The following is a 23,694-nucleotide window of genomic DNA, read 5'->3' as shown; positions in this document are numbered from 1 at the left end:
GTGATAGCAAATGTAAATATCAATCATGGTATATTGAAACTTACAATGGAATTGCCACTTAATAAACCAACGATATCGGGCTTAGGAGGTATATCATCCAATCACGCTGGCAATGAAATATACTGGTCTAAAGTGAACATTGATACGATCTCGCTATGAAATCCTCCAGAGCTTGTGGTTGGGATGGATTTTCTGTTATCCTTAAAAATGCACCGCAACTTTGGGCAGAGCTAATGCATATACTTTTGAGCCAAATTTGCGTTCACCTGGTCAACGGCCTACATTGTGTTAATATATAAGAAGGGAGATTGGCTGAATCCTGGCTGAATCCTAGCAATAATCGACATATTGCGCTGTTATATGTAGGCAGCAAAGTCTATGACAGTTTGGTCTTGTATGAATTGGAGGCATGGGCAAGAAAGCAGCATAGATTGGACAAACTCCAGACAGGATTTGGTAAGAATCTAAGTACATGGTTTTGTTTTGCACTTGTTGCAGGATCATGCCGTCACTGCCTATACATAGATTTGACTGCTGTTTTCGATAACCCAAACAGAGCCATTCTGTGGAGCAAGTTGTGAAAACTGAGACTTTCTGTAAACATATTAAGCATTATAACAGCACTTCATTCTAAGACTATTATACAAGTCCACCTAAACAACAGAAGCAGCTTGTCTTCTATGATTAGTATGTATAAGGGTCTTAATCAATGCTGTCTGCTTGCTCCCTGCTTGTTCAACCTATACATATCCAATCTAGGAGAAGCACTGAAGGCAGCTTGTTATTTTCCACCTCGGTTAGGCCAACTGAAGATAGATTGGTTGGTCTATGCCAACGACATATTATTATTTGATGTCACTCCTATTGGCTTGCACCGCTCTATACCAGTTTGCGTTCCTGAATTATTTGACCATCAATATTCAGAAATCCAAAATTATCACCTTTACGTGATGAGAAGAATCAAGGTTTTTCTGGGCATGTCTCAAAATCCAAATTACAAACTGTAAACCATCTGGCATATTTAGGGTTTCACATTTAAAAAATCCAATCTACCTCAAATTGATATATACGATTAAGATTTAAGTTTTTTTTATTTGTGGCTCAGATGAAAAGATCAACATGAAGTATGGCGCCGCTGCTTTAGTTCCAGTAATTACGTTTTGTAGAGTAAAAGCTGTAACAACACTAATATACAGTCCGGAACGCACCGATTCGGTAGATGATAATGTCTTTAATAAATTGGAAGGCTGGTTGTGGAGATGAGTTCTAAATCTGCCAGCCTGTGTTCCAATTCTGGTCACTCGCTAGGAGCTGGACTTGCTACCTTGAACTGGAGGTTGCTCTTGCCAAATTCCAGGATTCTCCTCTCCTATCTTTATATGAAGATCTTTACACCGGACAATCCACTAATGTTATTAATGCTTTTATCATCAAATGTGAGTCCCCCCAAGAAAGGATTGGAGTGGGCACCCATTGCTCTAATTAAAAGCAGTTCCCAAGCCATAAAAAGCCTTGGGAATCATAGTGGCTCGTTATGCAAGAATCAATCCTGAGCTATACATTGTATTGCAATTTTCCCAGAGAAGAAAGAATCTTGGGCTTATTACAGACATATTTAATAACAATTCTGAGCTATAAATGGAAAACCTATGTATGTGCTTTAGATGGAATCTATTAGCTACTCACGAAGTTCTGGGGGCTAGATTAGGAATGGCATGTTGTGATTGTACTTGCCATTCCTGTTTGGCCTCCTCCGAACTGGAGGCTTTGCTTCTTTGGAGTGCCCTTGCTTTCATCAAGTTTTAATTTAGACAGATTTGTGTCTTGCTCTACATCAATAAATTCACTGGAGCATTGGCAATGCATTCCGGTGAGTAAACAGTGTGTGCTAACATTAGCAGCTCTGAGGTTTATGCAGTTAATTATTCCTCCTCCTTAACAGTGTCCCAATAAAGTTTACTTCATTAAGACATAGCATACCATAAAAACACAACAAATTACATCATAATATCCATAAAACATTAAACAAATAAAATCATCATAAAGACTTCCAAACAAAACTGTAAAATCATGAACAGTCACAATTTAATAAAAGTTCTCTTAATGAAAAGGCACGTTTAAGGAACGTCAAAATGGCCCACCTCACCTGAGCTGAATCTGCACATAACAGACAATAAAGTGCATGCTCATAACTTCGAAAGCCCCGGGCCTGCAAGACGGGCTTCAATGTTTGGTCCCTAATCAGTAAAAAAGTAGCGGAAAAAAGAAGAAAATTAGCCAGGTCTTCTTTAGATGCCCTACAAAGGGGACATGAGTGATCCACGCTCCCTTTAGACCAAGCCGACATCACAGCTCTCAAATGTATAGAGTTAAAACAGGCCCTTGAGACAGGAAAGCGATGGGACGGGTGATTGGCCTTGCGCAGATATTTTTAGATGCTGGGGGACGTGATGATCAAATGTGTCCTATTAGATGGCTACATGAGCTCCAAAGACTTTCTTCTGGCCAAGAGAGACTGGAGCACTCTTATTCTCGCAGACTTTGAAACCCTATGGAAACAATGATCCACCCCTGCTTTGGCCAAGCTCGTTTTTACATATGTGAGCCATGGGATAAAGTAGGGGTCCCTACGCACAAAGTACCTCATAAATTCCTGGGTCAAAAAAGCTTTAGGGTTCCCCCAAATCCTCTGCCAAGGACTGACCAGTAAGGATGTGGCCAGATCACCCAGAAACCAGTGGACTGCAAAATTGGGGGTAGACCCAGGCAGGCCCAAAATGTTCTTAAAAAAATCATTCTTAGCAACTTGGATGGGCCCAAGCTTACCAAAGCCCCACAGCACCATACCATATCTTGCCACAGAAGCAGCTTTACCATGGTAAACTTTCAGCACAAATTCTATCGACTTCGCTTTAAACAAACTCTGCGCTCTGGTTACCCCCCTACCCCCGGTTGCCTGTTTGAATCTTTGTGACTGCTTCTCGATGTGTGCCTAGGCCCCAAATATTTCAGAAAATCACACCTCTCAATAGTCTAAATGATTCACTCTAGGGATTGGCTCCCCTTTGCAGGAGATAGCTAAAAACCTTGGGAGACTCTTTCTCCCACAACAAACCATAACGGCCGATTTCTGTGCATTTATCTTAAGCCCTAGAGTGTTCATGAAACAAGAATAGTCATCGACCAAGCGTTGTCATGATCTGGGGGTGCAGGCTAATAAGACGGTATCGTCAGCATAGGCAAGTAAAGGCAAACGCCTGTTGGCCAGCCTAGAGCAGTCAGAGGAGGATTACAATAGATGTTCATATAAGCTGTTAGAATAAAGACAAAAAAGCAAGGGAGCCAATAGACAACCTTGGCACACCCCACATTGCACCCGGAAAGTAGGGGTGCGTTGACCACCACTAGAAGTCCTAATTCGAGCCACTGTGGAGAGGTGCAATATCTCCATTAAGTTCACCAATGCAGATGGGCACATCATGGCTCCGAGTACACTCTACAACCTAACCTTATCATATGCAGTCCTCAGATCCATGAAAGCCAAAAAGATAGGCTGCTCCTTCATAAACAGCGAGCGTGCTATTACCAAATAAAGATACAGAAGCTGCTCTGCTGCTCCCAGGCCTGGCCTGAAGCCCAGCTGAATAGGGGAAAACATGCTTGTGCTCTGGACGCAGTACTCTAGTCTCCCTAAAACAGTCCGACACCAGATCTTAAACACTGAATCCAGCAGGGATCGGTCCGTAGGAGTGTTCACTTAATATTTGTGATATTATGAATGGATAGTCGTAACGATTTTTTATATTGCCATTAAGATGAATTTGATCAAAATGTATGATGATGAATTTGTGTATTTGTATTCATCGATATTTTCATTTTATAAGAATTTTGGGTAAGGTTTAATATTAACCATTACACAATAAAATGTAAATAAAAAATAAAAAAGCTTTCCCTGATATATCAGCCAACATCACTTTGTATTCTGGAACTTGTACATTCTGTTTTCTCATTTTAATTTTGGTCCTACCAGACAAAGTTTATGCAAAGTTAAGCTGCAGCTGACACACATGAAAAGGGGCAATTTGAAAGCTATGTTCAGGAGGTTCCAATTTCTCTCTGTCCTACTTATGTTGCTCAGCCCATGAAAAGTGAATCCATTCTCCAGCTGACCTTTTTAAGGATCCGTCCAACAAGTGCTGATTTGCACCTTCAACTCGGTCCCCTGCCTAAAACTACAATGGGTTTTTAAATACACTCTGGGATTCATGCTACAATCACCAGTGGCGGAGGCAGGCTGTGGCCTGAGTAGCAAGTGCATGCATTCCTCAATCCCCCTGGGCCCAAACTGTGACATGGGAAGGGGATGAGTTTGGGATGGGAAGATGCTGCTGTTCTTGAGTTAACTGGAATACTGATCACTGTGCTAACAAGTTAACACACTTTAAACACTGGGAGGGCCCCCACCTGGTTGCCTGATACGAAGAATCATAAATAAAAATAAATGGCATAATATGATACATGTCTGGTTGCTGTTAATAATTAAGGTCTGAGTAGATCAATAATTCTGTAGCATATTCTCTGTTCACTGTAGTACATACAGTTTGTGTGCTCACCAAAGCTCAACTTATGTCACATTTTCACCTTTTTGGGGTGGGGGAGGAGGGATATATTGATCATTTCAAATAACCAAATTTGAAATGTATGTGTTTGAATAGAGTGCTACAATGGTTTCGTAGATAGCCCAGTGTGTTGAGCACTCATTTTAGAGATGTGTTCATAGGGCCAACTAACAGTTCCAAATCCTGCCAAGACTAACTTAGCATGTCTCTCTGGGAGATCATATAAACTTTGATGATCGTAACACCTGCCTTGCCTGCCAGTAGAACAACTTACCTGCACCAGAAAAGCTTAGTTATAGTAATTAACAAAGCAACAATAGGTGCTGGTGCAGTGTGTGGTGCCTCCAAACGAGGTTTGTGAGCACAGGTTAGCCACCCCAATACAGATCATAATGCATTAGTCAGACGAGGTGATTAGGCACTTTGTAGTTAAGCAGTCAATGCCCATATCAGGCTTTACCACTTAACTATTCTGTGATCCTGGACAAACAATGTCCTTGTATAGTACTGTGCTGTCTTCGGTGGAAGGGTTTGCCTTCTCGCATTCTGATGCCATTGCTTAGACGTTTGCATGCTCTTTCTTATGATGTAGGCCCTTTGAGAAGAAAGACAGGAGAAATTCCAACAAAATATACAGTGCTCAAGCAAGCTTATTTTGTGGTCTGCTCAATTGACATAATAACAGTTTGCTTTTTGTGCAGTTTCAAATGTATTTCTTCACACCATTAACAACAATCTGCAAGTCTGTGTCAAATAATGACTACAAGCAGCTAAACTAATCACAAATGTTCTTTCCCTGGGTGCGTATAAATCTTTAAAATAGAGCAGACAACCCAGATGAGATATTTTTTTGCATCACATAGTAATACGGTACAACGTTATTACAACGCCAGCCTATTTTTCGTGGAGTTTTTTCGGCCGTAAAAACTCAGCAAAAAAATAAACTGGGGATGTGAGAACATAGACCCACTGATACTTTTAATGCTTCCATTTATTACAGAGAAAATAAAGCTACAATCTTTCTCCTTTTGCACAGATTTTAACAAAAGATATATATATATATATATATATATATATTACATGGACGCGGTAGCGTCCATGTAGTTATGGTTAAGTTGATGTTTCCATAGGAAGACCATTTTTTGGGTGGCTTAGAACTCACCAAAGTTTGCAAAAAAAGTATATGGCCCACTCTGAATTACTTTGCAAGGTTTGGAGAGGTTTGGTCCAGGGGGGGCAAAGTTATAGGGGGGTCCCAAAATGTTTGTTTTTTCCCATAGACATAACTTTGCGCACGCCTACAGCCCAAACCGCTGGACGGATTTACACCAAATTTGCGGCAGGAGCGGGGGCTTGGTCCCGAAAGCGTGCTTTTGCAAATTTGGTGGAAATCCATCCAGTAGTTTTTTTTAAAATGACCAAAATGTAAGGCAAAAAAATTAGTGATATCTCCGTTCGCTTCGCGGACGGACTTCCTGGTTCGCTCCGCGGACAGTGCCCTGATTGGCCGAGCGGGATGCGCGATGTCCGCGGACATCTGACGTGTTCGCTGATTGGACGGCGTGGAGCGCTTCAGATTTTTGGTGGCGCCCGACATCTTGCATTCACGGACGACCGCGGACAGCGAGGTGACACTTGCTTTAAAAATTGCATTTAGTGGAGTGTGTTGGTGTGTAAGAGTGTTTGGGGAGAGTGGGGGAGTATGAGATAGGTGCAATGTTGTATTTTTTTATGTGCTAGACGCTTTTGTTGTGTTTGATTTGTCTGCGGACAACACGGCTGTTCTGAAATGTTCGTAAATAAGCAGAATGGATTCGGTGTCAAGTTGAAAGTGTTCTAAGAAGACTCGTGGGGTCCTGGAATGTTTGCAGGGGGTGTCCTGAAGACGTTGTCTGTATTGTTCATTGTCAAGCTGAAAGTGTTCTAAGAACACTCGCGGTGTCCTGAAATGTTCGTACATAAAGAAAATGGGGGTGTCCTGAGGACGCTGTCCGTATCGTCCTCTGGCAAGTTGTATGTGTTCTAGGAACTTCCTTGTGTCCGCGGACATTAAAATGGTTGCAATGCTTGAATCTATGGGTGTGATATGCTGCAGTGGTTGTGGCCAGGGTATAGAATGTTGGGTGCATGGCCATTTGGCCATGCACCCAAGACTCTATGCCCTGGCCACAACCACCGCAGCATATCACACTCATATGCCATGCACCCAAGAGTCTATGCTCTGGCCACAAGCACCGCAGCATATCACACTCCTAGTGGCTTATAACTTTGGGTCAAAAACAAATTTATAAGGAACATTGTTATAAGCCAATATGGGTGTGATATGCTGCGATGGTTGTATTTATCATGTTATACTTACTATTTGGTTTAGTAACGGGAGTCCATGTTTTTCTTGTTCATTTCTGTGATAAAAGAAAATAGCATGTTAGTATTAGTATTTTATAAAGACTTATTACATTGTACAATCAACATTTTCTTCTTTTTTTTTACCCTCATATTTAGTAGATGACCAACCAGAGTACTCTGCAATTTGCTCAGTTTCTGTGTTTGTTGCTAAAATCATTGGGTCGGTGGGAGAAAAAAAATCCATGTTGGATTTAAAAAAAAACCTTTTTGTGTTATGCTAAAGTTTATTTGTTTGTTTGTTTTCAGTGTTTACTTGTTATTTCTGGCTAATGCTTTATACATTGGCTTGTTCCAGTTTTTGGGAGCTGTAAGATATTAGGTATTTGTTTGGATATTGTAAAATTTTGGAGCAGTTAGATACCAGTAGGCGTATTCTAACTGTTTATTTTTTATATAATTTCGTGGAATTTATTTATCTGTTTGGATATTTCTAAATTTTGGGACAGTTAGATACCAATTGGCGTATTCTGTCTGTTTTTTTCTCTATTTGAGTGGTATTAATTTATCTGATTAGTTGTTGTAGCATCTTAGGGCAGTTAGATAGCTTTTGGAATATTGTGACAGTTTATATTTTATTTACTACAAGTGTACTTAAGGATTAAGTACAGTTTAGTTATTAAATTTTGGTTTTAAGAAAATTAAATAAGCGTGTGTAAGATTTGCTGGTAATCTCTGCTTTAGAGTAATGGTACTATCATTACATTCAAACCATCCACATTTCTTTTTTATGTATGCAGTGTAGTTCCCTGAATTGGTTGTGGCTCCTGCGTGGTAGATTATACCTATTGTTGTGAAGGTTTTCCTACCAAGTGATATTTGACCATGTGTGAATCCAGTCAGCTTGCAGTTGTTTTTGGTACCATCTGCATTGTAACGTAGAAGCATTAGTATTACGTATTTATTATGTGTTTGTATCATCTGAATTGCAGGTCGAACATAATCTACCATGGTTTGCATTTTGTACAAGTTGCTGAAATGGAACGGATTCACAATTAGGTATTGATATATACACAAAGCGTTCATTGGGGATTTGTTCTTGTGTCACATTGTTGCAGAGAGTGCATGTATGTTTCCACATGTATGAAATCTGGAAGATTTCTTTTATAGGTATGTTTTTGTTTTCCAGTACTAATAGTAAGTACATTAGACATTCTTGTGGATCTTCCTGTGAGTTTATAGTGAATTTCACCATTCCGGCAGAGTAGTCCAATTGTTGTCTTATTCCATAAACACTATACGTGTTGTCAGGATTGTTTGCTGCATTTCTGTGAAGTACTAACATTTGCAAACACAATGGGTCTGTACTGTGTAAGTAAATGTTCTCAACAATTGGTGGTAATTGAATAGAATATTAATTGCTACATTTGCGTAGCAATTTACACCAACTATCTTTGAGAGTTTAAATGGACCAGGTAGTTCTGTATCTGACTGCTTTTTTTGGAGTTTGTCTTCCTTCTTTGAAGAGGTACCTGGTTTACTTTCCCTAATTGATTCTTTTTTGCTTGTGGCACTTGATGAAGTATTACTTTCTTTTACTCTCTTTGGAGGATTTGCAGTTTCTGTTTGATTTATTTTTCTTTTATAATGTTTTACTTTTTGTGGAACATAATATGTGTTTAGATGAGGAGTGTATAGTGAACGAAGTCTATTGTATTCTAAAATGCAAGGAATATCAGCGTTTATTTTACTTGCATCAAAGTTGATTAGAAATAGACCGTCAAGTGTACATAAGCGTGATAGTGCTACGTAGCTCATGCCTTCTTTAAAGACTGTGTTACCAATGTCTATCATTGCTTTGTCTAGGGTAAGACCTTGTGATTTATGAATGGTGACTGCGTATGCAAGAGTTAGAGAAAATTGTTCTCTGCGTACATACATGTCTTTGAAGAGAAGGAATCGAGCTGTTGAGCATCCTATTCTTTTTACTTCTGAAAGTGTGTCAAAGAGTATATTGACAAACTGAATTTTGTTGTCACGTGGGTATGTTTGAAAGCCAACAACTGTACCCAGTGCTCCATTAACTAGTCCTTGGTCCACGTCAAGGTTACGTTTCAGCATTACTCTGCAATTTAAGGATAATTTTAATATCTTTTCCAAGCCTGCTGTGTTTGAGATTGATTTTTATAAACTATTTAGTCTTGTTGTGGCTTGGTCACACATGGGTAGCGTCATTCCATGTACATCTAGTTGGTCTGCGGCGCTAATTTCCATTATTGGTTACATTTCTTTACTTAACATTATTTCATTGAATTTGAAACAGCTTGCAAGAGTTGGCATTGAGGCCATACAATTGACATTTTTGTGGGATAATTGTTCCATAACATCTGTAGCACATGCATTATCACCATAAAGTGCATGAATGTGCCGGGTTTTCAATATTGCTTCTGCTTCTTTAGAAAATATACCAACTCTGATACTTTTTAAGATGTTGGCATAAGTGAGATCTGCAGATTGGCACATGTTTTCTGTTAATTCTCTGTATTGGAAATGTTGCCAAAGGTTGACATTTCCGATGCTGCCAACAGTTTTACGGAAGAGTTTGTGTCCTAATGTTTTAAAAATAGGCTCACCTATTACTGGTGTCAATTGAAGAAGATCTCCGAAAACAATAATGTGTTTTCCTGCAAAGAGCTCTTCATAGTTTGTTTTGAGTACTTCTTGTAATCTGAGGTGAATCAAAGCCAACATTAGGTTGGACACCATGCTCACTTCATCTATTAGTAGCATTTTCATTTGTTTCAATACTCTGCGTAGTTCCATTGCAGCTTCTGCATAAAGTTTGTAATAATCTAATTTGTTTTGGTGTTCTACTGACAGGAGTAGTAATCGGTGTAAAGTGACACCACCTATGTTGTAGGCAGCTAAACCTGTGGGGGCAGTGACAACAGCTGACAGTTTGTTGTTTGTCAATTGTTGAAGGAACTTACTGATGATTTTGATTAGGAATGTTTTGCCAGAACCAGCTTCACCACTGACATACAATATTATAGATTTGTAATTTTGACAGGTGCATTCTTTGTTTTCATGTTGTACACCATGTGCAATTTCTTTTGTTACTTCTTGAAAAATGCTACGTTGCTCATTGTTTAGCTTTGATTGTAGTTTAGTTAAGTCTTCTTTATCTTCATACTGACACATGGTGTTTTCTACTTCTATCATAGCTAATTCTGCCTAATTTGTTATTAGTGGGTCTCCCAGTGGTTCTTGGCTTCCTGTGACAGAAGGTTGCCTACTGTCAGGAGTGTCCTTTCTAGTTGGGCCTGGAGTTCTTCTTCGTGTTGCTGTTCATTGTGCAACAATGTTTTGTACTGTGCAAAGTTTACATCAGTTATACTGCTTTCATTTGCTTTGAAAGCGTCTTCATATGAGTCATAGTTATCTAGTATTTCTTCTTCTTTTCTCCATGGTTTAAAGAGTTGTAGCAGGGACATGTAATATACTTCTTTATGTTGAGGAATCTTTAATGACAATTTGATATGATTAATTAAATTTGGTCTGGTGAGTTTTACTAAGCTGCCTTCACAGTTTGTCACTTTGTATTTACGGTTTTGTTCATCAGGTTTTATATTATTTTTGTATGTGTAGTTTTGGGCTATGTGGTATAGACACCTGGGTTCCAAAGTGGTACTCCTGTTTGGGTAGTATGTGTCCAATAAATTGTTTTTTAAAATGTCTTGGCTGTTGGGATCATGTTTGGCTATTGTTTCTATATCTTCGTATGATTTTAGAACTCTTTTTCTAGATTTAGCTGGACCAAGACTTAGCCATACTATATTTGCATATTTACCATACAATGCAGTACCAGTTAATCGATCAGCTGCTTCATAGGATCCACATTCTCTATGGGACAGCATTTTTATGCCCAAGCTGTATAATTTCTGAGACACTGTTTTATCTGATGAGAGGTCATTCCAGAGGTCTTGGAGCTCTGTCTTTTCTGATTTGGTTAAGTATGCTGTGACATATCGTGCAACTGCAGTAGAATTGTCTGCAATGTACTGCACATCTATGTTTGCATTCCATAAGTGGGCAATAATTGCATTGTAATCATTGATACATTTTTCTTCTTCTTTTCCTTTTATGCAATATGTATTTTTAGGTGACTTAACTTTAACACTATGTCTAACTGAAGACATGAGGGTGTTCACTTGACCTGTATTTGTAACTGGTCTAGGGAAACCAAATCGGCATTTGGTGTAGTATTTCCCTTTGTTTTTGTATTTGCGACGACAATATTTGCCACATTTGTGTCTTTGGAATTGTAAAATATTTGCATGAAGATCACTATTTGTGGATTCTGATGGAATTTCACAAGTGACATATTTTTCAATAAACTGTAAAACAGTGGCATCACTGTCTTGACCAAATTTAGGAGCATCTTTAATCCATAAAAGCATGTGGACATGTGGTGCTCCTCTGGCTTGGTATTCTTTTCTCCAAAAGAAGTGTTGCAATTCTCCAAGGGGAGGAACAATTTTATTACAAATAAAATGTAGCATAGCAATGAAGCGATGGTGAAAATATCTTGAAACATTAACAGGATCCTGAGAACAAAGTTCTCCAGGTGTTAGTATATCTATGTTTGTTTTGTTTTCGTTTGATATGCGTAGGAAAGCATGTAAATCTTCCCATGCATATTCTGCACAACTTAATGTAACAAACCAAGTGGGTGGGCCAAGGTTTCTGATCATACAACGTACATCTCCATGACGTGGAAACCAGTACTCTTTAGTACCATGCATATTTGCTAATAGATTTGTAAGATTTGCTTGTAAAACCTCATCTTTTTGTTGAACTTTTTGTAATAATTGTGTAGCTGTCATATTTTGAAAGTGTGATCCTGATTTTAATATGTGTGCAATTCCGTAACATAAAGTTGCTAGTTCACTTTCAAAGAGTAGGTGGAATATGTGTTCCACATTTTGTCGAAATCTGGGATCTTCAAAATACATTCGTAATGAGCGATATTCTGATGCTGATATTTGAATAGGTCTATCATTGTATCTTCCTCCTTTGCCAGTCGGAAAGAGTAGAGGAAAAGCACGTGCTTCTATACTTTTTTCCCATATGCTGATTGGTGATCCTTTTGTTTGACGCATTTGGTACGTTTCTATGGTGTCATTAGAGTGCAATGGATGAATTGTATAATGGTGTAAAGTGTTTGATATTGTAGCAGGATCTAGGAGCTCAAATTGACCAGCTTCCTGTGTCACTTGAATTATTTCAGTTGTATCTTTCAAGTTTTCTTCAATATTAATTTCTTTGTAATATTTGTAATATTCATTATTCTCTTTAAGATAATTAAAGATTGTTGCATTGGACGTTGCACTCCTAGAGTGTGCACATTTTCTTTTAGATCTAATGGTAAATACACTACTTTTCCACAAATACCTTTCACTAATTCAGAGGGAGGTAATTTTGCAGTTTTTGGTTGAAGGCGTATTATTGCTTGAAATGGGTGCACTGTTTGAATTATGATGCTCTCATATAAATTAAGTTGTTGAAGGGGTTTTGGTAGTGGATATAATTCCAAGTTATTTGTGATAGCACGTGAAGGAGTTTGGTTGTTGTCTAGTTTTGTAGTGCAGTAACTGCAAAGTATTATGGGGTCAGTTATTTCGTATTTGTTTTCTGCTATAAGGTAGAGAGCTAATTCAAACCATTTAGATTCTTCATTGTCTTCTATTTTGTATGATAGGTCTACAGTTTTTGTGTTACTTTTATAAAAAGTTCTGCGGCAACATACACACATGTGGTTTGGTACTTCAGCTGAAGTACTTTCAAATTTTAGTATTTCTTTTTTGTATGTGTGTAGTGAAAGGTTGCCATGTGTAGAATTGTTACAAAGTTGGTTTACAGCTAATTCATCTTGTAAGTGGGTTTCACTTCCAAAATATTTTGTCTGGAAATAGTCGATTTCTTTTAGTAGGTCTTTTGGTGTACCATGTAGAAGAATGTTATTTAAATTGGCTAGTGCTAAAGCAGGACTTTTAGCATAGTACAGTTTATAAACTAGATTTCTTATACTTGCATGATGTGTTGATATCCTTTTGATATCATGGAAGGTTGTTTTGCAAGTAGGTCATGTAATGCAGACCAATGAATGTCCTTGTAGTCCTGTGTACTTGCGTACTGGACAAGCATCCATATTTTGCAGTAGTTTAATTTTGATTTTGTCTTTGCTTTTCACATATTGATTGAGGAATTGGCATAAAGACTTGAACATTTTTTTGGGAATGTTACACATTGACGTGCATGGCCATTTGTACACTAGATGTTCTGATTCAGTTGAATGGAGGGGTAAATCTACGTTTTCAGGGCATATTTTTGTAAGGAGTACTTCCTGTTCCATTATGGTATTATTAACTTGTTCATAACCTTGACCACTGCTATGTATGGAAATTGTATTTGTTTGCTTTTGTTTGTACGCTTCTTCATTAAAGTATGGTTCTGTGCTTGTAGTGTGACTCCATTCACCTCCACAGATATTTAAGAAGTTATTTCTGTTGACATTTCGTTTATTGAGAAGTCTTTTTTGTAATTTAGTTATTAGTTTTGTTAGTGGTTTTATTCTGTTTAACACTAAAAATAAATAACTTTCTTCTGAGAAGAATTGCATTGTCTATCAACGCTTCTAAGATTACTTTTCTACGATAGGTTTGAAGTGCTGAACCTGGTTTCTCTCCTGTTTTCATAAGATTTTGAAGGACTTTGTGACGGAACATTTTGGCTAAAATGCTTTTCTTGGTATGCTTACTTTGTACTACATCAAGATTTATAGAAGAAGTTTTATTTGTAGTGATAGTTGATTTTCTGTTAATTGTTTTTTGGTTTGTTTTACTTTTTGACAAATTCTGCTATAGATGGATGTTTATGTTGGAGAGTTTTCTTTTCATTTGCTCTACTTCTGCGTTCCTTTCAACGGAGTTGCTTTTTGGTAGGCATTCTTTAGGGTCTGTTGAAATAAATACAGAAGGTATGGGTTGGGGTGTTCTGGAATGCATGAGTGTTGTGTGCATGAGTGTTTGAGTAAGATGATAAAGATGTATGTAATGGTGTGTGATTGTGCTTTGGGAAGTACAACTACTAGGGATGGGTATTCTTGAAATAATGTGTTACTAAACTGGGGTTCAGATGACAGAAAAAAGAAGCCAGTGGTTTGGAGAAGTATAAATAGTATATCTAAAGCTATACAATTAAAACAGTTGTTTGTTCTACAACATCTAAAATCTAGTGGCTCAGTTGGGTAATTTGTGTGTCGAAAAATAGGAAGTTGTGGGCCATTCTGCCAGTAAATCACTGTTTAAGACGGGGGTATTTTTGGTCAGAATGGTGCGGAATCTCTATTTTTAGGCACAAAAATAGCATGAATTAACCTTACAGTGTGTTTGAGTAATAATTCAAACATTATGGTAACATTTGACTTACTTTGTTTCTAAAATGAGCAGTTTGCTTCTTAGTTGTTCTTTGTACTTCAAATTCGGCTGCTTCTTTTCTGGAGAATGGTCTTCACTGCAATTGTAAAAGAAAGAAATTAGTAATTTGGTTTGTATATAGCACTGTTTTTAATTTAGACATAGAATTTTTAAATTGAAATGCTCAGCGCCTTCCTCAAAACCATTAAAACTATCTTATGACTAACTGTAGGAAAGAAAATATCTTTACTATGGCTTGTGATATTCATAATGTAGCACTGTATACCACTATTCCTGTAACTAAGCTTTTCCACGTAATAGTGAGTCAATGTCATAGCCTGCTTTTCCACGTAATAGTGAGTCAATGCCATAGCCTGCTTGTCCTATATAAATGTAAGTAATTATATAAATTGAAAAAATTAAAACCAATTATGTGTTTGTACAAATATTATTGTTTGAGATTTGATCATAGAGTGTGCATGTAATATTGTTTGATTATATGTAATCTATATATTTTATTTCAAAAATGTTGATTTAACATTATTTGCATGTGTGTGTGTGTATGAAGAAATTAAACGATATAAAGGTTTGTAAGTCACAGTTCATTTTAGGACAATGAAAAAATGATCGTAGATTCATTTCACAGATTATAGAAGGTAAAAGTCGGTTAGAAAATGTGTTCATGTACTGTATAGAAAATATGCATACCTGTAGTTTGTGTTCATGCATATGGATATGGACGAAGCTGCAAGTAGAAATCTTGGAGACTTGTATAGTATTTCTCGTAGATCGTGCTTGCCAATGGTATGAGACTTGTACTCCGAGAGATTCACCGTACATTTGCACTGATCTATGATGATGCAGTTACATGTAGAGGTCTTGGATTTGATTGGTGGATGGTCATGTGATTTCTTAGCTACATCCAATGAGGGAATGGTACAGAGAGTGAAGTGGAAATGGTAGAAGGGCTGTCAATGTTACGATATGTTCGCGGACATGGTGGTAGTTCTAGGACACCGCATATTACATCCGGGGGATTTGGGGTGGGGAGGCATGCCAATGAGATTGAATGTAGCAAGGGATTGGTCAGTAAAGTTTAGTGAGTGTGTTGTGCTAGGAGAGGTTTTCTCTGATATTCTTTTTGCTGAGAGAAGAACAGATATCTATGGCTGAGTGTTTCAAAAAACAGATTGTGTGGATTTTGGGAGACTCGTGGATACATTGGTTGAAGGTGCATGCAGAAAGCTGTGGAGTATCTATAGATCTTGGATTCCCACATGTGGAAGTGCACTGGCATGGAGTGCGTGGAATTAAGTGGTTGGACTTGCTACCTCTCTGTGCAACTTTGAAGATAGAGGAACATCCAGACATAATTGTAATTCATTGTGGAGGGAACAGTTTAGGACATGTGTCTGGAATTTCTTTGCAATTTGCAATGAAAGAAGGACTTCAGAAGATCATGGACATGTTTCCAAATTCCAAAGTAATTTTTTCACGGATTGCTCAGAGACAAATGTGGCTTCGTTCTTTCTCATGTGGTCCACAAATGGAGAAAGCAAGGCGTAATGTCAAGTAAGGCTGTTTGTGCCTTCCTAAGAGATTTTGGCATGTCCTCTTTTCACAATGAAAATATTATGTTATGTAGTACATACATTTTTCGCAGAGATGGAGTCCATCTTACTTATGCTGGCAATCAGATTTTTCTGAGAAATGTACAAAATGCATTGCGACCTTTTTTAGAAATACAGCATCCATTTTGAAGTAGGTGTTAAGTATTTATCATTTTTGACATACAAACACCTCCCAAAGGCTCTTTTCAGAGCCACCACTTGCTCCCAGAGAACAATGCAATGGTTACAATAGGGTAGCACCCCAATTTTTCTAATATTCGCGACCTGTCCGCTGACTTTTAAGATATACAAAGGGCCCTGCTTTATTTATCTTCACTTCTATTTTTTAACTGTGAAAGGCGGCTCTGAAAAGAGCCTTATTTTTTTTGATTTTTGTTATTTTGTATTTTTTTGGTTTTTTATACACAACACACTAGGAGAGGAGGGGAAAGGAGGGCAAAGGGGGGACACCAACCACAGGGATAAGAAAGGGCGAGCTGAGAGAGGAAGATGTAGAGTGGGTTTTATTTGGGTAGTGAGCAGGTCTTCTCGTGCTCTGAGACGATAGTCTCAAAAGCACTCCGAAGTCGCTCCCTCCTGCAGAGTACTGTGTCACAGTACATACACACAACTGTGACCCTCGAAAGGTAAGGGTCATCAGAATTCTGTATGGCCTGTGAGGCAGCTTGAGGAAGAAGCTGTCCCACAGAGGTGTTCCTTGTGGTGACAGGATCAGAAACGGAGGATGAAGTAGAGGCAATCAACCTACTACGCTCTTCGCAAGGTACAACCTGGCGAATGGCCCCAGTGTGGAATGAGTTCAGGTGTCACTTCATGGTCGTGGTCCCAAAGCTGTACGCACCATGCCTCCCGCGACTGAGTACCATTTTCCACTCATTGCAGGTGACACGGTTCGCACGAGCCTTAGGAATATTCCCATGAACGGTAAACAATCGCCACACCCAACAATCACGCCGAGGGCGGGTAGTAGGGTTTTTATCTACCTCATTCTCGTCATCCTCCTCTTCCTCCTCTGTATCCTCACTCCTGTTCCCCTCTTCAGGCCCTTGAGGAGATGGTAGTGGTGGAGGGGGTGGGGGTGGTGCTGAGGCAGATGTAGCACCAGGTGGCAATAGTGGACCCATGGATGTCATCGTCTTGGAGATGTAAATCTCAAAATCTGCAAAGTATGCAGAAAAATGCAGTGTGCTCTGTGGAATAGCCAGAAACACAATGAAAATGAGCTCTAGGGCGTGGTCTTTTATAGGGGTGTTGTACGCGGTTCGCGGACATGCGCGCCGTCCGCAAGACAGATCGAACACCAAAAAAGGTTCAAAAGCCACAAAAACTATGTGGAAACTTAGGATTAGTATGTGGGATTTGTGGTATGTTGAGTTTTTAATGAAAAATATTGTGGATTACTTTGAAATGTACTTTTAAACTGTTCGGGGATACGAACAGTGTCTGTATTCAGAACACGCGATCAGCGTGGGCGTGGTCACATGATTGCTTCGTGAGCATGTTCGCTAAGGAAGCGGCTGTCCGCAGGACACCCAATGTACGGACATTGTTTTGCGCATGCGTGTTGATGTTCTACGGACAGTGTTCGGGTCCTGAACTAATTAAAAGTGCGTCACACGTAAAACAAACAGTTACGGACAGCCGTTTGTTCTTAGCACAGTTTAACTTACTTGCGAACAATACAGACAGACATAGCGTCACCTCCATTTTCATTTATTTACGAACAATTCAGGACACCAGGAGTGTTCTTAGAACAGTTTCAACTTGCTAGCGAACACTACGAAAAGGCATAGTGTTCTTAAGGACATCTCCATTTTCGTTTATTTACGGACATTTCAGGACAGTACGAGTGTTCTTAGAACAGTTTCAACTTGCATGAGAACATTACGGACAGATATAGTGTCCTCAGGACACTTACATTTTCGTTTATTTACGAACAATTCCGAACAACCGCGCTGTCCGTGGACACCTAAATTGGTTTTAACACAAAGAAGTGAAAGTAATTACAACACAATATAAAAAAGTAACTTTATTTGACATATATAAACAATTTATGACTGAGAAGGTGGGGCAGAAACGGAAACAAAAACAGGAGAATTAGGGATTTCAACATAATTGGTATCAGGTGAAGAAGGGATGGAAATGTCATCAAAATGTTTTGGTCCATGGAGAGGGTTTGGGGTTAAATGAGTGGGATATGGTGAGGGAGGACAAGTACAGGTGGGACAATGGTATGTTGTTGGTAGTTTTAGGTGATCTTCCACAAAGTTCTTTAAATCGTTAAAATTTGCCATAAGTTGGTCCATTTTTTGGTTAATGTGTTCCAGAGTGTTATCCACCGCTTCTTTTTCTGCAGTAGTGGCAATTTTTGTATGGTCTGTAAAAGAAAAAAATGTATATGTTAAATGTATACAAAATAATATTCATTAATTGGTTTATATAGTAAAGTGTGTACCATTAGGTGCACTATCTTCTGACATTTCTGCATGAGTTGCTTAGTATACTGGATAGAACTTCATAATAGAATGCTATTTATATCAATGCATTGCTTAATGCACTAATTAGCTCATGATATTTATTCAAATGATCCTTGACACTTTTTGGTCAACATTATAAGAATCGCTCCTACAGAGTTTTCATGAAAAGTAAATGCACATGTGATGTCATCAATGATATTTGTGATGTCATCTTTGATGTCCTGGGTGTTAGTCTTAGCAGTGCACGGTTGTGGCGCGAGTTATGGTTGCGTAGCTTACCATAACTGGCGAATTTCAGGGGGTTTTCGATTTTAATTGTAACCATAACGTCCTTTAACAACGTTTTATTACTGAATTTCATAGGTTTGTATTAGTGCAACTTAACCATAATGTCCCTTTAACAAAGTTTTTTCATTGAATTTCATGTTTTTATTAGTCCAACTTAACCATAATGTCCCTTTAACAAAGTTTTTTCAGTGAATTTCATGGGTTTTTACCAGTGCATGCTATTTTCCTACAACTTACTAATATCATACTTACCAAATATAACAATATTTGTGTCCAATTTACAAAGTGTCACCTTAAAACTCTGCCTGCCATTTCCCACCTTTTAGAATCATTTTTAACACTTCTATACACTTTTTGCAACTATTTCAACTAGTTTTGCATCCGTAGACATCTACGAACATCTGACTTCATTGCGGACCTTCCGGACAGTGCCACATGCCCATACACTGGCGCGCAGCATGATGACGTGTCCGAGAACCCGTCCGCACTGCACGATAAGATCCGTCTTTCGCGGACAGTTCGGAACTGCATTTTCTACTGATCTAGGAACTTTCAACTTCAAAATTTCCCTAGCACACCCCCTACACCTTTTCGTACTCATTATCCATTACCAATCTAGTAATTGTACATACTTGGAAGAAATTTATCAAAACTGCTATTTATCTTAAAAATGACATCAGTTATTACCATCCCTCCTCCACAAGAGCCACCGCCACCACCATCTGGAGGACCTTCACAACAAAATTACTTTCAAAGACAATGAAGAGGACCAAGAAGATGAGGTAGTGGAAGTGCCTAATTCTAGCACCAAGATCGAATCATGGGTGTGCCAGTTCATTGCTACTGGTGGGAGTGTACCAAAGGCTAAAGCTACCAAAATGAAATACACTCAGTCGCAGACTATCTGGGCAGTACTCCTAAGGGACCACCTCCATGCGCCGCCACACCAAATCCAATGCCCGCAATGCTCTCAGAAAGGTTATTCCTTTCTCAGCAAGTAGTAAGCTGTCTTCCTCCACCTCATCTTCCTCAACAAATACTGTAACCACACAGCCTGATGTCTACGTGCATTGGTGCGTTATAAATAAATAAATAAGGAGGGCTGCGGACCATTATCGTCCATTGCAGCCCCTGAAATGGCGGGTAAAGGCCATTAGCACCCTTGGTTCCCAAAGCGGGAACCCAGGGTGCTAAAACATAGATTTTTCTTCCTATAGCGGGATGCCTGCGGCGTCCCGCTATAAGAAGGAAGGAAAATCCTTTTCCAAGACAGCCAACATGGAAAGAGAAGGCGGGGCTCCATACACAGCCCCTCTTCCCTTGCCATGGCAGCCCGCACAACCCTATGAACATATTACCACAAGCACTTTTGTTCCCTTTCAAACCTATCCTACCTTCGAATAACTTTACCACATAGCCGTCCTAGGTAGACATAGCCACTTTAACACCATTTTCCGTCCCTAGCGGTCATGGCCCGTTGCCAGATTCTCCGTGTCATAACCTTATGCCATGACCCAGACAATCTGGCTACTGCCCACGGCCACAGGCTATACCTCAGTCAACAAAGGTATATGACTGTAACTACATTATTACACTTGTCAAAAAATAAAACATGGGCACATTTGAAAAACCATGCTTTAATGTCCTTTCCAATGCCCCGCACAAGTTTGCTCGAAGTCCACCCATGTTTTATTTTTTAAAAAGTGTCAAAATGTATGTACATACAATAGTCATATAACTTAGCCCCCACTCAACAAAATACATTCAGTCTTTACACAAACATTGAAGGTTTAGTCTGTAATCTTTCTCAAAACTTTTGTCCACATTCGTCAAATAGCACAAAGTTATAAGCCATCAAAAAATGATGAGACCCCCCCTCTAATTTAGCCCCCTTTTGAGAAAATCCCACCAAACTTTATAAAACCATTTATATCTAGATCCAAAATTGTTTTGCCAAATATTGTGCAGATTCGTCAAATGACACCACATTTATATGTCTTTACAATATTTTGGGACCCCCCCTCTAATTTTGCCCTCTCTTGACAGAATCCCCCCAGAAAATTGCAGAACCATTCTGGATTAGTTCTAGAATAAAATTGCAAAATTACATGCGGTTTCATTGAGTGGCGCAAAAGTTATAAGCCATCCAAAACTGCTTCTCCCCAACTCTGTAATGCAGAAATAGGTACAGATGACCTAGGACATCTGAAGGGTCCACGAACACCACAGGACTGTTCCAGGACATCCAGAGTGTTCGCGGACTTACGGGGAGGTGAAACAACCCGTTTTTTGGCTTCTTATGGCCATATTCAATCCAATCCTCACCCCCCGCATCCCCAGAGATTGTTTGTCGAGTTTGACAAGTGAAATGCTTTTTTTTAAAAAAGAATTTTCACTGCGCTGTTCGCGGACCCCAAAAAAGTCTGCGATTCCAAGATGGCGGGTGTTTCAAGGCAACATACGCATTTCACATTTTCTCACCGTCCAATCAACGGCCGTGTCCCGGTGTCTGCGGACTTTGCAATTTTTTCTGACCAATCAGAGGCCAGTCTGCGGACAGTGCAGCCAATCAGAAGTGAAGTCCGCGGACTGGACATAGATTTCACTAATTTGTTTGCTTTACATTTTGGTAATTACAAAAACATTACTGGATGGATTTACACCAAATTAACAAAAGCATGCTTTCGGAGCCAAACCGCCGCTCCTGCCACAAATTTGGTGTAAATCCGTCCAGCGGTTTGGGCTGTAGGCGTGAGCAAAGTTTTTTTCCCATTTTGTCAATGGGAAAAAAAGAATTTTTGGGACCCCCCTATAACATTGCCCCCCCCGGACCAAACCTCACCAAACTTTGCAAAAAAATTCAGTGGGCCAGATACTTTTTTTGCAAAATTTGTTGAGGATTCGTCCAGGGAGAGCAAAGTTATAAGCCGCCCAAAAAGTGCTCTTCCTATGGAAACAGCAACTTAACCATGACTACACAGCCACTACCGTGGCTGTGTAATATATATATATATATATATATTGAAACAAAAGCAAACAAAGACCGCAGAGTCTTTTTTATATATATATATTTATATATATATATTTGTTTATTATATTTTTTCAAACAAAAAAAATGCCCTGGAACAGGGCAAATCCGGCGAGTTGCACTCCCGAGGGCAGCTGAGAAATGGACGTCCAGTCTCAGCAAGGAAAAGGCAAGGAAAAGGCATGACAGCAGGTCCAGGCAGCACAACAGAAGGGAAAACCTGGATGGATGACGACCCGTTTCGCTGTATTCTGACCGCTTGTTCACGTAGGTAGGGAGTGACACAGAAAAAGGACTCCTTAAAAATGCTTAATATGCTCTATGATCCAAGAACATAGAATGTCCCCATCCACATAAAGGTAGTGTTTAGTGGATTCCTGGCAGCCATGCTACAACGGTGTAAAACACCTCAGTATCAAGTGTACAAACAAAGTCAAATACACTCCACAGTCATTAAAACATTATCGAAGTACTGTGTAGTTCAAAATATTATATATATATGTATATATATAATATTATATAATCTGACGAAGCCCAGTTTGGGGTGAAACGTGTTATTGCAATTTTTCACGGGTGTGCTCTTTGTAGTCCATATCAAAAATAAAGGACATTTTTTACAAATGGAATATGCGTGAGAGGCGCACTTTGTTTGGAGGAACGCTGGATGGAGGAGTGCCGCTGTGAGCCGCTGCTTCGCGGTTCATTGTTTGCTTCAAATATATATATGATCAAGCGGCGAGGAAAGCCGCGAAACGCGTCAACGTTCCTAAACGCGCATATTTTTGCACCTTGGGAGAGCCTTATTTCCATGGCTTTTTAATTATATTTTGCCACTTTGCAAGGCACTAATAAAGAATATATCTTATTTTTCAACTTGGATGTCCGGATTTTGTTTATTCCTAAACTATGAAGAGTGCTACTCACCCAGCCTGACGTCCTCTCAGTGCTTCAAAGATATATATATATATATATATATATATATATATATATATATATATATATATATATATAGTCATATTGGTTTATCATGTGATGTGTCTATTTTCAAAGTCCAATCTACAAAAGAAAGTATTCTTTGTAGCATTGGTTTATCATGTGATGTGTCTATTTTCCAAGTCCAATCTACAAAAGAAAGTATTGTTTTTAGTTCATGAAAGTCAGACAGTCACACATAATTGCATCTTGCTGCTTGACAACAATTGGGAAACAATGCAGTCAAGTGCTAACATTATAGACTGAGCCCAAAGTGTGTGATCTAGGCCAACTCATTCACAATCAAAGTGGCTGATCTGTCAAATTTGGCAATCCCAAATATTTCAAAATTGTGAGACCTTGAAAGTAGTTTAATTTTCAGGGTACGTTCTTCATAAATTCACATTCACAATATACATGGCTATGGTATTGGTTTATATATAGTAATAATAATAATAATAATAATAATAATAATAACCACCGGATATTGCAAACCACAATTTGTTTGTTGGTAAACCCATGCCATGGCCTTGGTGCCCCAGGGTTTTTGTGCGCTTTATAAATGTAAAAATAAATAAATTAATATCAACACCAAGTAAAAAAGCTAAAGCATCTTCTAATCGCAGTCTGTGTTTGAGTGAACTCAACTTCCTGCAAACTCTAGATCTGCATCCTCTCTTTATGCTGTGGTATGTGTACAATTGCCATTGCTTCCAATCTTTCTCCTTACCCATGCTTCAGCAGTGGTGCAATCTGTTAGGGTGCTAATCGGAGTTCTCTCCCTATGCTGGGGTATGTTTACCTCTGTCATATCGGCTACTGATCTTTGTCCTGCCTCTATAGCACAGCCTGTATACC

General features: G+C 39.0%; 1 protein-coding gene across 1 annotated transcript in view; it reads left to right on the top strand.

The window, feature by feature from the left end:
• LOC138480909 (uncharacterized) overlaps positions 1-23,694 on the top strand; it is an 829,951-nt gene that overhangs the window by 21,256 nt on the left and 785,001 nt on the right. The window lies entirely within an intron of this gene.

This window comes from Ambystoma mexicanum, chromosome 5p (genome assembly GCF_040938575.1).
Source record: "Ambystoma mexicanum isolate Mex_15411 chromosome 5p, UKY_AmexF1_1, whole genome shotgun sequence".
In the NCBI taxonomy this organism is placed as follows: Eukaryota; Metazoa; Chordata; class Amphibia; order Caudata; family Ambystomatidae; genus Ambystoma; species Ambystoma mexicanum.
The sequence above is the reverse complement of the archived record's forward strand: the minus strand, read 5'-3'. Positions and strand labels throughout refer to the sequence as shown.